This window comes from Balaenoptera acutorostrata, chromosome 2, assembly GCF_949987535.1.
Source record: "Balaenoptera acutorostrata chromosome 2, mBalAcu1.1, whole genome shotgun sequence".
In the NCBI taxonomy this organism is placed as follows: Eukaryota; Metazoa; Chordata; class Mammalia; order Artiodactyla; family Balaenopteridae; genus Balaenoptera; species Balaenoptera acutorostrata.
In genome coordinates this window covers 17,309,714-17,322,389 of record NC_080065.1, presented here as the reverse complement: position 1 = coordinate 17,322,389, position 12,676 = coordinate 17,309,714, and the positions used below count along the sequence as shown (strand labels likewise).

General features: G+C 43.6%; 1 protein-coding gene and 1 long non-coding RNA gene across 3 annotated transcripts in view; one reads left to right on the top strand and one right to left on the bottom strand.

The window, feature by feature from the left end:
• Positions 1-12,676, top strand: part of RETREG1 (reticulophagy regulator 1) — a 126,526-nt gene that overhangs the window by 51,552 nt on the left and 62,298 nt on the right. The gene's annotated exons all lie outside the window — the stretch shown is intronic.
• On the bottom strand, positions 7,034-12,160 carry LOC103002049 (uncharacterized). 2 transcript variants are annotated; one of them, XR_009006784.1, is made up of 4 exons: positions 11,887-12,160; positions 11,470-11,544; positions 10,086-10,460; positions 7,034-8,090 (listed from the first exon to the last, which is right to left on the bottom strand). It is a non-coding gene; the product is annotated as an uncharacterized LOC103002049 (long non-coding RNA). The 2 variants fall into 2 exon arrangements; XR_451531.2 differs by lacking the exon at positions 10,086-10,460 and having other exon boundaries at positions 11,887-12,148.

Here is a 12,676-nt window from a genome sequence, read left to right as displayed (position 1 = left end):
AAGGCCCCTGCTTGTTAGAAACGGGTGCGAAAGAAAGGGCTGCCAAAGTATGTCCTAGACCAAATAATCCCCCTACCACCCACCTAAAGATGTCTGCCTCCTAATGCCCAGTACCTGGGATTATATTCCTAACATGGCAAAAGGAACTTTGCAGATGTGATTAAGTTGAGGATCTTTACGAAGGGAGGTGATCCTGGATTATCCAGACGGGCCAGTGTAACTATAAGGGTCTTTGTGAGAGGGAGGCAAGCAGGCAGAGAGGAGAGAAGATGCTGCTAGCTTTGAAGATGGGGTGTGGAGCCATGAGCCAAGGACAGGCAGCCTCCAGAAGGCGGAAGAGCCAAGGAAACAGATCTTCCCCCAGAGCCTCTAGAAGGAATGCAGCCCGGCAGACCCATTTTAGATTCTCATCACCAGAACCGTAAAATGATAAACCGGTGCGGTTTTAAGCCACTAATTTGATAATTCGTGTAGCAGCAGTAGGAAACTCCCATAGTGTTCCTTACGATATGAAAGAACCGGCTTGGTTTGAAAATGTCGAGGGTGGGTTTACCAACTCACATCTCCACCCACTGAGGAAAGGCAGTTTGACCCCAGTATGTGGGAGAACTGCGTCCTGAAACAAGGAGGGTTAGAGTGATGCCAGGCGAGGTGACGAAGCACCGGGGAAAAGACAGGGAGCCCAGGGTGGCCTGGGGGAATATTCCCACTGGCACATAAGAGAGCTTGAAAAGGAAACACGAGGTCAAGATGGTCCAAAAGAGTCCTGAAGACGCTGTACTTGGAAGCCAGGGGCAAATATTATTTCACGGAGGAGGCTATTGACAGTTTCCAGGAGCAAATTGTATTAAAACATTTGTAGGGACCTTTGTAAATAGTTGTCCATGCTTTTGTTTATGTGCAGAGGAAGAGGACGTCTTTTGGGGTAAAAATACGAATTCAGGGGCTTAAGGATGAGATGAGGGCTGAGAAAATGGAGGTAGGTCGTGTGAACCATGTATTAGAAAATATTAGTGTTGAATGAACGCAGAGAGATTAAACAGTGGCCAGGAAAAGCAGCAACTTGTCTTTTGTTGTTGTTGTTTACATTTTTTTATTGTGGTAAAATACACATCATGTAAAATTTACCATGAGTGACATTTAGTACATTCACAATGTCATGCAGCCATCACCACTGTCTAGTTCTAGAACAGTTTCGTCACCCTCAAAAGGAAACCCTATAATTATAATGCCCATAATCACTTCCCATGCTCCCCTCCCCCTAGCTCCTGGCAGCCACTAATCTGCTTCCTGTCTCTGTGGGCTTTCCCTATTCTGGATATTTCTTATAAATGGAATCATACAATATGTGGCCTTCTTGTTCCTGGCTTCTTTCACTTAGCATGATGTCTTCAAGGTTCATCCATGTTGTAGCAAGTATCAGTTCCTCACTCCTTTTCGGGGCTGAATAATATTCCATTATTTGGATGTACAGCATTTTACTTGATGGACATTTAGATTGTTTCCACTTTTTTGGCTGCTGTGAACAGTGAACAGCTTGGTTTTCTCTTGTGTGGTTTTGTTTTCGGGATAGAAGGGTGTGACTGTGTGGGAAAAGATGGGGACACGGCAGGGCGGGACTGCTGTGGTCCATGCTGCCCGGTCGCTGGGTAGAACTTGCAGGGAGAGTCACTAGAGGGCAGGATGATGTCCAGGGGAGAGGTGGACCTGGGCAGGCGATTCGCTTTGCTTTTCGTCCATAAATATCCTCTGGAGAATTGAAGATGGTGTAATATAACTTGGCAAATGCTGGAATGCCTGCTGGGGAAGCTGGATTCTAGGCAGCCTCTGTGCCTCCGGCAGCGAGAGCACTGCTTCTAAAGGAGGAATCCAAGAATGTGCCCTTCACTTGTCATTTTAGTCATGTGTCCTTTAAAATAATTTTTTGAAAGAGAAGGGACCATACAGGAAGGAGGGGAATGGGAGGGTACCTTATGATTTAGAGATACATCGTAAAAGGAGGAAAAAGGCCGTGGTGTCGTATCCTTATTGGGGTAGATTGCATTACTCATGTGCTGTTTCAGTTTTTTTGAAGGCTATTCTTACTTGTGCCTGTTTTTAATACCTGAACAACTGGGAGAGAGAACTTATAATCCTGCAGTCATTTGGCTTGTATTCTTAGAGAGTATTTTTAAACTCAACTTTCAGAGCCCTCCAACGTCATTTAAAGCACAGGAAGTGCTTTCAGTATTCATTTCTCCTAAAGTGCAAGTTTTAGATTTTGAACAGGATTTTTACTTCCACTGAAAACACATTTTAGCATATCTTTTCCTTGGTGTTTGGGGATTTTTCGGGGGGAGGGGTCAGTTGTTACCTTTATTAAAATGAGTGATATTTTCAGTTATGACTCAGGAGTCATCTGCTCTGGAAAGAAAACTAAGCTCCAAAGCTTATCAAGCTAAACATCCCCAAGTCAGAAATGGATGTTTATTTTGAATAAATCACACTTTTAAATACTTTTTTTTTCCCCTGGGGCTAAGTTGGAATGAAATCATCTTCCTTTAAAGGGCTTTTAATGGCTGCACCATGCTTGGAATATGTAATGAAACCTCAGTAATTGAGAGGATTTTTAAATGAAAAAGAAATTTGTATTTTTAAATTGAGAAATGGATCTGAAATTGACTTGGGGTCACAACAGGATTGTCCCAATCTAAATCCTCAGTAAACTGGACTAGGAAAGACTGCCCTTCTCCACACTCTTGCCCACATGTGAGCTGTCCCATGAATACATAGGCGATTGAGTTGGACCACTTCTGCTTCCCTAATGAAAGGGGAGAAGTGACCCTGGTTGGAGGAATTTGTTTATGCTCTTTGTGTAGGGCACATAGAAAGTTAGAGATCGACTTAGAAGTTTGTCTCTGTTCCTTGTTCAAGGCATGAAAGTCCTCCAGCAGTAAAAGAAGAATACAAGGCTTACAATAAATGAATTTTCTCCTGCTGGTTAGAATATGAGATTGATAATTTAATCAATCAATTTTAGCTAAAATCCTAGAGAAAGCTTTTCAGCATTTACTTACTACTTTCTTATTCTTCTGTCTTTGAAAACCAGAACAGTTTTACCCAGTAATAATTTCAGGATATGAAATTGTTGGAAAACTTGACATGATGATGCCCTATTTGTATGTATTCATATAGTCAGAGCTAAAGGGCTTTGGAAAACCTGCTGTTAACAGAACTGAATGTATTGTATACCTTTATTTTTTATGGAAGGGTTTCATTGTACACATTGAAAGGGGAACTTGGAAGAACCAGAGATATCCTTAGGCAAAATCATCCATCTATTTCTGTAGCCAAAATTAATGCTGCTGAAGCAAGAGTTATTGTTTTGGGATCAAAAATTAAGTTCCCATTGTTGGTAACACAATCATGGTTATTATTCAAAGAAAGTTAATAAAGAGCCAGGCTCTGCGAGAGGATGGTGGAAAGTGAGTGTGAAATGTATTAAAAATGGTTCTTTTACTCTGAGGAAACCCAGTTTTCCTGTTATTTGTTGAGGAGGTCATTAACCCTCGATGGTTTCCCTCCATAAAATCTCTTTCATCTCGGGCCTGACTCTGAAATTCTTCACTTGAACTTCTTGTGGTATTTGTAACAGGATGAAACACTTTACAAATGTCAATCTTTTGGGTTGTGAATGGAGAAGGGGAGGTGACAGTGTCCATGGTCACCCTCTAGGTCTCTATAGAGCTGCTATTTTGGATTCCTGCTGAAACTCTGGGGCCACTTGCCCTGTCGGTGTCTTGAGCTTGAATCCATGGCTCCGTTCTTCCAACATTTAGTAGATGCCTGCTGTGTATAAGGCACTCTGCTGGATGTGTGGCATAGAACCTCATATTCTGTCAAGATTTTATTGTATTTTCCTTGATGCTGGAACAAGGGGTAAAGTTCTCAGACGTCTATCAGAGAGGTGGTACAGATAATAAGAGAGTTGTGCATTGTCAGGCATGGTTGAAGCTGTGTCAGTTCACTTTTAAAATAATTCCTAAAAGAGTCTATTGCCGTTTGCTCTACGTAAAGGGAGAAAGCCAGTGGCACCAGAATGAAAATGGCTGTATTACATCATCAGGAAAAGTTTTCATTGGTACATTATGCCTGGAGGGGAGGAAGTCTGTGGTTATATTTAGATTGATTCTGTTTTGCTCACTGAAACGGTAATTTTAAGACAAAGTAAGAAAAAGGAAAGGGAGGGATACTTGAAGAAGGCCACCAAATTTATTTTGTACACATTGATTAATATGGTATTAATTTTTATGTATATTGAATCAGCACCCTATTTTATTCCTGTTTTCCAATCACCTGTTATAATTATATCTCATTTAAACTATAAAAGCATCTTTGAAGTAACATGTTGCTTCTACCAATGCATCTTTTCAAATGTTGAATGTTTCTTTATCAAGAATATGAAATTTCCAAAAAAAAAAAAAAAGAATATGAAATTTCAAGATTTCTGCTGTGGAAAAACAGAGGTATCAAAGGAAATTTTTTAATTTTTTTTTTTTTTTTCCTCTTGGGATTTCAGTCATTTGACTCCCATAGCTTCGCCTTTTATGACCTGTGAAGACCAGCCTTGTTTAGATGCTGTCACTGAGGGATAAAGGTTTTTAGCTCACTGCCTGTATGATGCATTTTGTCACAACCCAGCAGTGCCTCTGGCGCAGCGCTCCTCCCGGGCCCCCCCGGGGTAACAGTGACCCCCAAATGACCCAGAGCAGCGCGGTGGACAGCGAATGGGTCTGGAGATGCTAATTTACCTGTCCTTCCAAGGAAGCTTCTGTGCCAACAGCAAACAGAAACCCCTCCATCCAGCGTTCACGAAGGAGGGATTATTTATTTGGACTCAGTATCACATGGAGGCTGAAACCAAGAAATGTAAGGAACCAGGGGCTGGAAAGTGATCAGGACAGAAGTAGCTAGAAGGTGCCCCAGGAATCAGAGGGAGCTGGTGGGAAGCTTGGAGTACAGCGCAGGGCAGTTGAAGAAGGGGAAGGCCCCAATGATTATGATGGTAAACTGTGGAGAACTCTTATCTATTAGCGCCTGATATTTGCCAGGCGCTGTGCTAAATGCTTTCAGCATTACCTGGTTTACCTTCATGACAGTTCACAAGGCAGGAAGTATTAGCTCCGAGACAAGGACACCACAGCTTGGTTAACTAACTTGACCACAGTGATGGAGGGACGATTTCCACTCACATCGACCTCCCCTCCAAAGCACTGGGTTTATCTCGACGTTCTACTGCATCCCTTACCAAACTGCTTATATTTCGTTTTCCAGAACATAGCTTCTTAAACAGTATATAGGCAAATAAGGGTAGAGTTAAGAATTTTAAATGTTTTCATCACATGCCAACAGTGAAGAAGCAAATAGAACGCTGGTCACCAGTGTGCAAGGGTTAGAGCTGCCATGGCGGGGGCCTGAGCTGGGTGGAAAGGAGTCCTGACCGGGCAGTGGAGTGGGAAGGGGTCTCTGAAGTTTGGAGAGTTATGCTTCTTGTGACTGAAATATGTTTCTTTGCTCTTGCTAAAAATTTATTTTTCATAGTTTTAAGCCTTGTTTTCATCACAAAAATGAGACTGTATTTTACTAAAAATATGTTGATTTCTGTCATATCAACTAATTTTTTTTTTGGCATAGAATTTCTCCTTACACGTAAAAGAATTAAATCTTAGGAGTTAATGTGTCACCAATGGAAGACACTTTAAGCAAATAAGGATCAACTCTTGGGCCTCAGTTTCCTTACTGGCTAAGCAAAGTGAACAGGCTTATTTTAAAGCTATGCTAATCAAGGCAGAGTAGAGAGTCCAGAAATAGACTCACACGTATGTAACAACTCATTTTCAACAAAGGTTCAGAGGCAATTCAGTGGAGAAAGGATGACTTTTTAACAAATAATGCTGGAAAAGTTGAATATCCATAGGCAAAAACAGAAACTTTGATCCATACCTTGTACCACACACAGAAATTAACTTTAAAAGGGCATTAAAACATAGGCCTAAATACAAACCTAAGTCTGTAAAACTTCCAGAAGAAAACGTAGGAAGTCTTCATAACCCCGGGTTAAGGAAGGAGTTTTTGGATATAATACTGTAGACATGATCCATAAAAGAGAAAAATGATAAATTGGACTTCATCAAGATTAAAAAACTTCTGTTCTTTAACTGGCACTATTAAGGGAATGAAAAAATCGAGGCCCAGATTGACAGTGTTCTGTAAATCGTATATCTGACAAAATATTTGTATCCAGAGTCTATAAAGAATTAAAACTTAATAAATAAACAACCCACTGAAAAAAAGTTCAAATGATTTGAACAGATACTTCAACAACGATAAACACAGGAAAAGATGTTCACCATCACCAGTGACTAGAACTGCTCATGAAACCACGGTGAGATACCCTCACACCTATCTGAATGGCCAGAATTGTATTTTACTTTATTTTATTTTTGGTTGCACCACACGGCTTGTGAGATCTTAGTTCCCCGACCAAGGATTGAACCCAGGCCGTCGGCAGTGAGAGCTTGGAGTCCAAACCACTGGACCCCCAGGGAATTCCCTGAATGGTCAAAATTTTAAAAGACTGAACATACCCAGTCTCGCGAGGACGTGGAGCAGTTGCAGTTCTCATATTCTCACATTCATATAGTCTGAATGAACGTTAGACTATATACAACTGTTCGCTAAAACAGCTGGGCCGTTCTTAAAAAGAGAAACATACACCTACCATGTGATTCAGCCATTCCACTCCTAGGTATTTACCCAAGAAAAATGAAAAGTGTCCACACAAAGCCTTGGACATGAATGTTCATAACAACATTATTTGTTGTAGCCCCAAACTGTCCATTGACAGGTGATGGATGAGTAAATTGTATGTATCCATACAATGAACCCTGCTCGACAATGAAAAGGAATGAATTAATGGAGCAACATGGATGAATCTCAAAATAATCATGCTGAATGAAAGAAGCCGGACAAAACAGAGTACGTGCTGTATGATTCCATTTGCAGAAATTTTTTAAAATGCCAACGAATCTGTAGTTACAGAAAGCAGATCAGTCCTTGCCTTGGAACAGAGCGGGTGGTACACGGAAGGGCGAGAGGGGGGAGGGAGTAACAAGGGCACCAGGAAACTTGGGGAGGGCGATGGAATTGTTTATTATGCTGATTTTGGTGATGGTTTCACAGGCATGTACATGTGTCAGACGTTATCAAATAGTGCTCTTTATTTTTTATCTATTTTTAAAGGCCAAAGTAGGGCCATGTGCTTTATTTATTTATTTTAATTAATTAATTTATTTCTGGCTGCGTTGGGTCTTCGTTGCTGCGCACAGGCCCCCTCCAGTTGCGGCGAGCGGGGGCCACTCCTCACTGCAGTGCGCGGGCCTCTCACTGTGGTGCGTCTCCCATTGTGGAGCACGGGCTCCGGGTGTGCGGGCCTCAGCAGTCGTGGCACGTGGGCCCGGTAGTTGTGGCTCGCGGGCTCCAGAGCGCAGGCTCGGTAGTTGTGGCGCACGGCCCAGCTGCTCCGCGGCATGTGGGATCCCCACGCCCGGACCAGGACTCGAACCCGTGTCCCCTGTATTGGCAGGTAGACTCTTTTTTTTTTTTAATTTATTTATTTATTTTTATTTTTGGCTGCGTTGGGTCTTTGTTGCTGCGTGCAGGCTTTTCTCTAGTTGCGGCGAGCAGGGGCTACTCTTCTTTGCGGTGCGTGGGCTTCTCATTGTGATGGCTTCTCTTGTTGCGGAGCACGGGCTCTAGGCACGCGGGCTTCAGTAGTTGTGGCACTCGGGCTCAGTAGTTGTGGCTCGCGAGCTCTAGAGCGCAGGCTCAGTACCGTGGCGCACGGGCTTAGTTGCTCCGCGGCATGTGGGATCTTCCCGGACCAGGGCTCAAACCCGTGACCCCTGCATTGGCAGGCGGATTCTTAACCACTGCGCCACCAGGGAAGCCCGGCAGGTAGACTCTTAACCGCTTCCTCACCAGGGAAGTCCCTCAAATAGTGCTCTTTAAATATGCACAGTTTATTATATGTCGAGTACACGTCCGTAAAGCTGTTTAAAAGAAAACAAAGCGGATACAGCAGTCGATACCAATACATGAGTGAGAACACAAATAGAAGTAGGAGCTGTTCTGTTTAGACGCCAGCAGGAATTTTCTAAAACTTTCTACCGGGTGATTCCAGAGCTAGTTCCAACACCCTTCCACGTGGCTGAGATGCCCCTCCACATGTGGTGTGTGGCGTGTATTTCTTTTAGCCGAAATGATTAAGAGGTCCTTTGACTTTTGAGAATAATGTGTTATACATTTAAAAAAGAAAAAAAGTTGCTTTCTGGAGGCACAGTGCAAAGACAGACAGGGTAGACCTGAATTCTGAGCTGTGTTTGCTGGGCCGTGGCTTTCCGCCTTCTCCTCTGCATGTTGTAAAACTATTTGCAAACGAAGCAACTGACAGAGGATTAATCTCCAAAATATACAAGCAGCTTATGCAGTTCAATATCATAAAAACAACAACCGAATCCAAAAATGGGCAGAAGACCTAAATAGACATTTCTCCAAAGAAGACATACAGATGGGCAACAAATACATGAAAAGATGCTCAACATCACTAATCATTAGAGAAATGCAAATCAAAACCACAATGAGGTATCACCTCACATCAGTCAGAATGGCCATCATCAAAAAATCTAGAAACAATAAATGCTGGAGAGGGTGTGGAGAAAAGGGAACACTCTTGCACTATTGGTGGGAATGTAAATTGATACAGCCACTATGGAGAACAGTATGGAGGTTCCTTAAGAAACTAAAAATAGAACTACCATATGACCCAGCAATCCCAGTACTGGGCATATACCCTGAGAAAACTATAATTCAAAAAGAGACATGTACCACAATGTTCATTGCAGCTCTATTTACAATAGCCAGGACATGGAAGCAACCTAAGTGTCCATCGACAGATGAATGGATAAAGAAGATGTGGCACATATATACACAATGGAATATTACTCAGCCGTAAAACGGAACGAAACTGAGTTATTTGTAGTGAGGTGGATGGACCTAGAATCTGTCATGCAGAGTGAAGTAAGTCAGAAAAACAAATACCATATGCTAACGCATATATATGGAATTTTAAAAAGTGGTACTGATGAGCCTAGTGGCAGAGCAGGAATAAAGACGCAGACGTAGAGAACGGACTTGAGGACACGGGTGGTGGGGGGGAAGGGTAAGCTGGGACGAAGTGAGAGAGTAGCACTGACATATATACACTGCCAAATGTAAAATAGATAGCTAGTGGGAAGCAGCTGCATAGCACAGGGAGATCAGCTCGGTGCTTTGTATCCACTTAGAGGGGTGGGATAGGGAGGGTGGGAGGGAGGTGCAAGAGGGAGGGGGTATGGGGATATATGTATACGTCTAGCTGATTCACTTTGTTATACAGCCGAAACTAACACAACATTGTAAAGCATTTATACTCCAATAAAGATGTGAAAAAAAACAACCACCAAAGAGGGCTGGGTGCTTGGAGGACAACAGGTTCTACTGACTCTGAGACCCCCCCCCCCACCCCCGACCCTTCCCTGGGCCTATCTTCTGTCTTTCTAAAGCCCTGTCACCTGCTACTGTTGTATATAGTTGAGCAAAATAAAATATACTTGTGCTTTAACACCCCACCCCCAACTAAAAAGCCTTGGGGCAGGAGTCAGGTGGAGTTCCTGTTTTCCTAGAACCATTACTAATCTGTAGTGACAGATATCCGAGCAGTGGTTGCCTGGGGCAGGGTGGGTAGGTGCTTTGCAGGTTGGAAATGTTCTCTATCTTGTTTCTGGTGGTGGTTCCACGGTGTAATCATCTGTCAAAACTCACCCAATTTTATGCTTCAAACGTATGCAGTTTATTCTCTGTAATTATATCTCCATGAAGTTGTTGATTTAGAGCTCCATACCTTTCTGCCCTCAGCTCTCAGCCCTCAGCTTTAGATTATAGTGGCCCCTGCACACACACCCTGATTGTGTGTGGGTATTTTTTAAAACTATTAATTATTTATTTACTTTGGCTGCGTTGGGTCTTTGTTGCTGCGCGCAGGCTTTCTCTAGTTGTGGTGAGCGGGGGCTACTCTTCCTTGTGGTGCGCGGGCTTCTCATTGCGGTGGCCTCTCTTGTTGCAGAGCACGGGCTCTAGGCGTGCGGGCCTCAGTAGTTGTGGCACGCAGGCTCAGTAGTTGTGGCTCGCGGGCTCCAGACGCGCAGGCTCAGTAGCTGTGGTGCATGGGCCCAGTTGCTCCGCGGCATGTGGGATCTTCCCGGACCAGGGCTCGAACCTGTGTCCCCTGCACTGGCAGGCAGATTCCCAACTACTGTGCCACCAGGGAAGCCCCTGATTGTGTTTTAATAAAATAATCACATCATTGCCTCCCTAGTTAGTTCCTGAAGGAAGAAACCATAGGCATGTACGTTAGTTTTTATTGTGAAACTTGGATACTCTTCCTTTATATCTGTGTTCCTAAGGGCAAAGTCAAGAGTGAAATTGAGGCAGTTTGTTTTAGCTAATGAAATATGAAAGAGAGTGGTGATTAGTCTTGTCTCTTCAAACATGTAAGCTCTGGGACAGGGCAGGGACAAAGGTGATGTCCGTCCTAGAATCTCTCAAGCGCAGTGATACCACATAGTAAATACGTATTTGTTTACTTGTCACTTGACTGAATGGATGCTTTTTTCCCCTTTAGTTTTTCCAAATCATCCCTGTTACACAACTGCTCTTCTCCCTGTTCCCCCCAAAACACACACCGGACGTGTTAGCCAACCAGGAAAAATGTCTTCCCAATCACTTTACATCCCCAGTTCTGTGCTCAGAAAGGTCATTTCTGTCCGGTTCCCTGGAGCCTGGGTGAGTTGACGGATGTGAGTGCTCAGCACCCGTGCTTGTCAGGCACAGACCCCCACCATCCCTCTCCTTCCCTTCCCTTGTTATATAATCATCAGTTAGTTCCAAGTTATTCATTAACCGGCCTAAATCTTTCCCAGATTTGATTTTCCTACAGCGACCAAATGAATCATTCACAGGTATGTGAATTTCCTAAAGGGATCAGAATCAAAGAGTTTCAGATTCTCAGTGTTTAATATCCTTTCGGTAGTAACTGAATTTGTGGTAGAAGCAAACTCATTCTTTAGCCCTGGCCTGTGTCTGCAGAGATGGGGGCTTCTGTGTGACAGAAACATTAATCCTGAGTCCCCAAGTCAAGCCTCATCAGATCCCACTGCCCCCCTCCTTAGGCTGGTACACTTTGTCCTCTCAAGTTTTATCCGTGATTGACTTCACAAATAACTCTGCTCATAAACAAACATAATGAGGTAATTGATTTGTGCTTAAGAAATTTACAAGTGCTTAAAAGGCGTCAGTAGGATAGAGGCCCGTGCCCTGGGAACTAAAACTTACTGTGTTGGTCATCTTTAGTTGGGGGATCCTGTTTGCCTTGAGAAAGTTGTTCACTTTGGTCCGATAGATCCCAATCTGAAAGAGTTCCCAAAGAACCGATTTTCATAAATCTACTCACTGAGTGTCCGTATTCTTATCAGCAGCTGCATCCATTGTCCTAACCAAAAAGCAATCAAGAGTATAAAGGAGATACTTGTAAGTTTTACGTTAAAAAAAAAATTATTTGAATGTGCATTTTCCTTGGGCAGAATTCTTTTAAAAGTGTCTGTCACTCACGTTCTCTACTCCGAGTAAATGTTACTTGGAAAAGGAAAGTTATTTTAAAACATGTCATTCAATTCAGGCATATTTGATACGCGGAGAATCTGGTACCAGTAATTACTTGACATCTAAATGTCTGGTGAATAAAATACTTACTAAATTTTGACAGTTACTCAAAACATGTTGAAGGCCAGTCGAGGTAGCGGTGAGATCTGCCTTCAGTGATAGTGGAGTGACATGGCAGGACACGGTGCCAGGACAGTCGGCTCTGCTGGTGGTTGATGGCAAGGGACCTGGGGGCTCAGGGACAGGCAGAAAGCAGGGGTGGTTGCTGTGAGGCCCCGGTGGGCAGGAGATGAGGCCAGGTGGGAAGGACCAGGGGCTGGTCTTGACCTTCCGTGTCTGGCTTGCTGAGTCCCGGCTCTAGATTACGAAACATGTTCTGGAAATTATTTCCAGCGGGCACACATCCTTTTGGTGACAGCTTATTTCTGGACTCCCGGTGCAAACGCCTGGGCCCTGATGACATTCAGGGGTGTGTTTTATGGCCTGATTAGTCACTGAATTCTGAGGACTCTTCCCGCTGGCGTCGGGACAGAGCACATGAGTGCAGGACAAAATAACTTGTTTATTTCCTCCGGGCTCCTCCTAACAGACCATGAAGTCAGAGCCTCCCCTGCCTCGGTGCCCCCTTTATGGAGGTCCCTAGCCGTGTGGAAGTGAAGTGCTGGGGCCTTGCCCGGGGAAGTGGCCTCTAAAACAGAGATTTTTGAGCTCCTTAGAGGGATATTTCAAAGTTTATGTCTGAAGACATGAATTCAGTCATCTCTGAAAAATTTTGGAACACAAAGTGACCCTGTAACGGATTCTTACAAACCATCCTCAGTTTTCCTTTGAAGAAGAGTGCTTTCATTCCTTTTCAGTTCTAAGGCGGGGTGGGCGACCT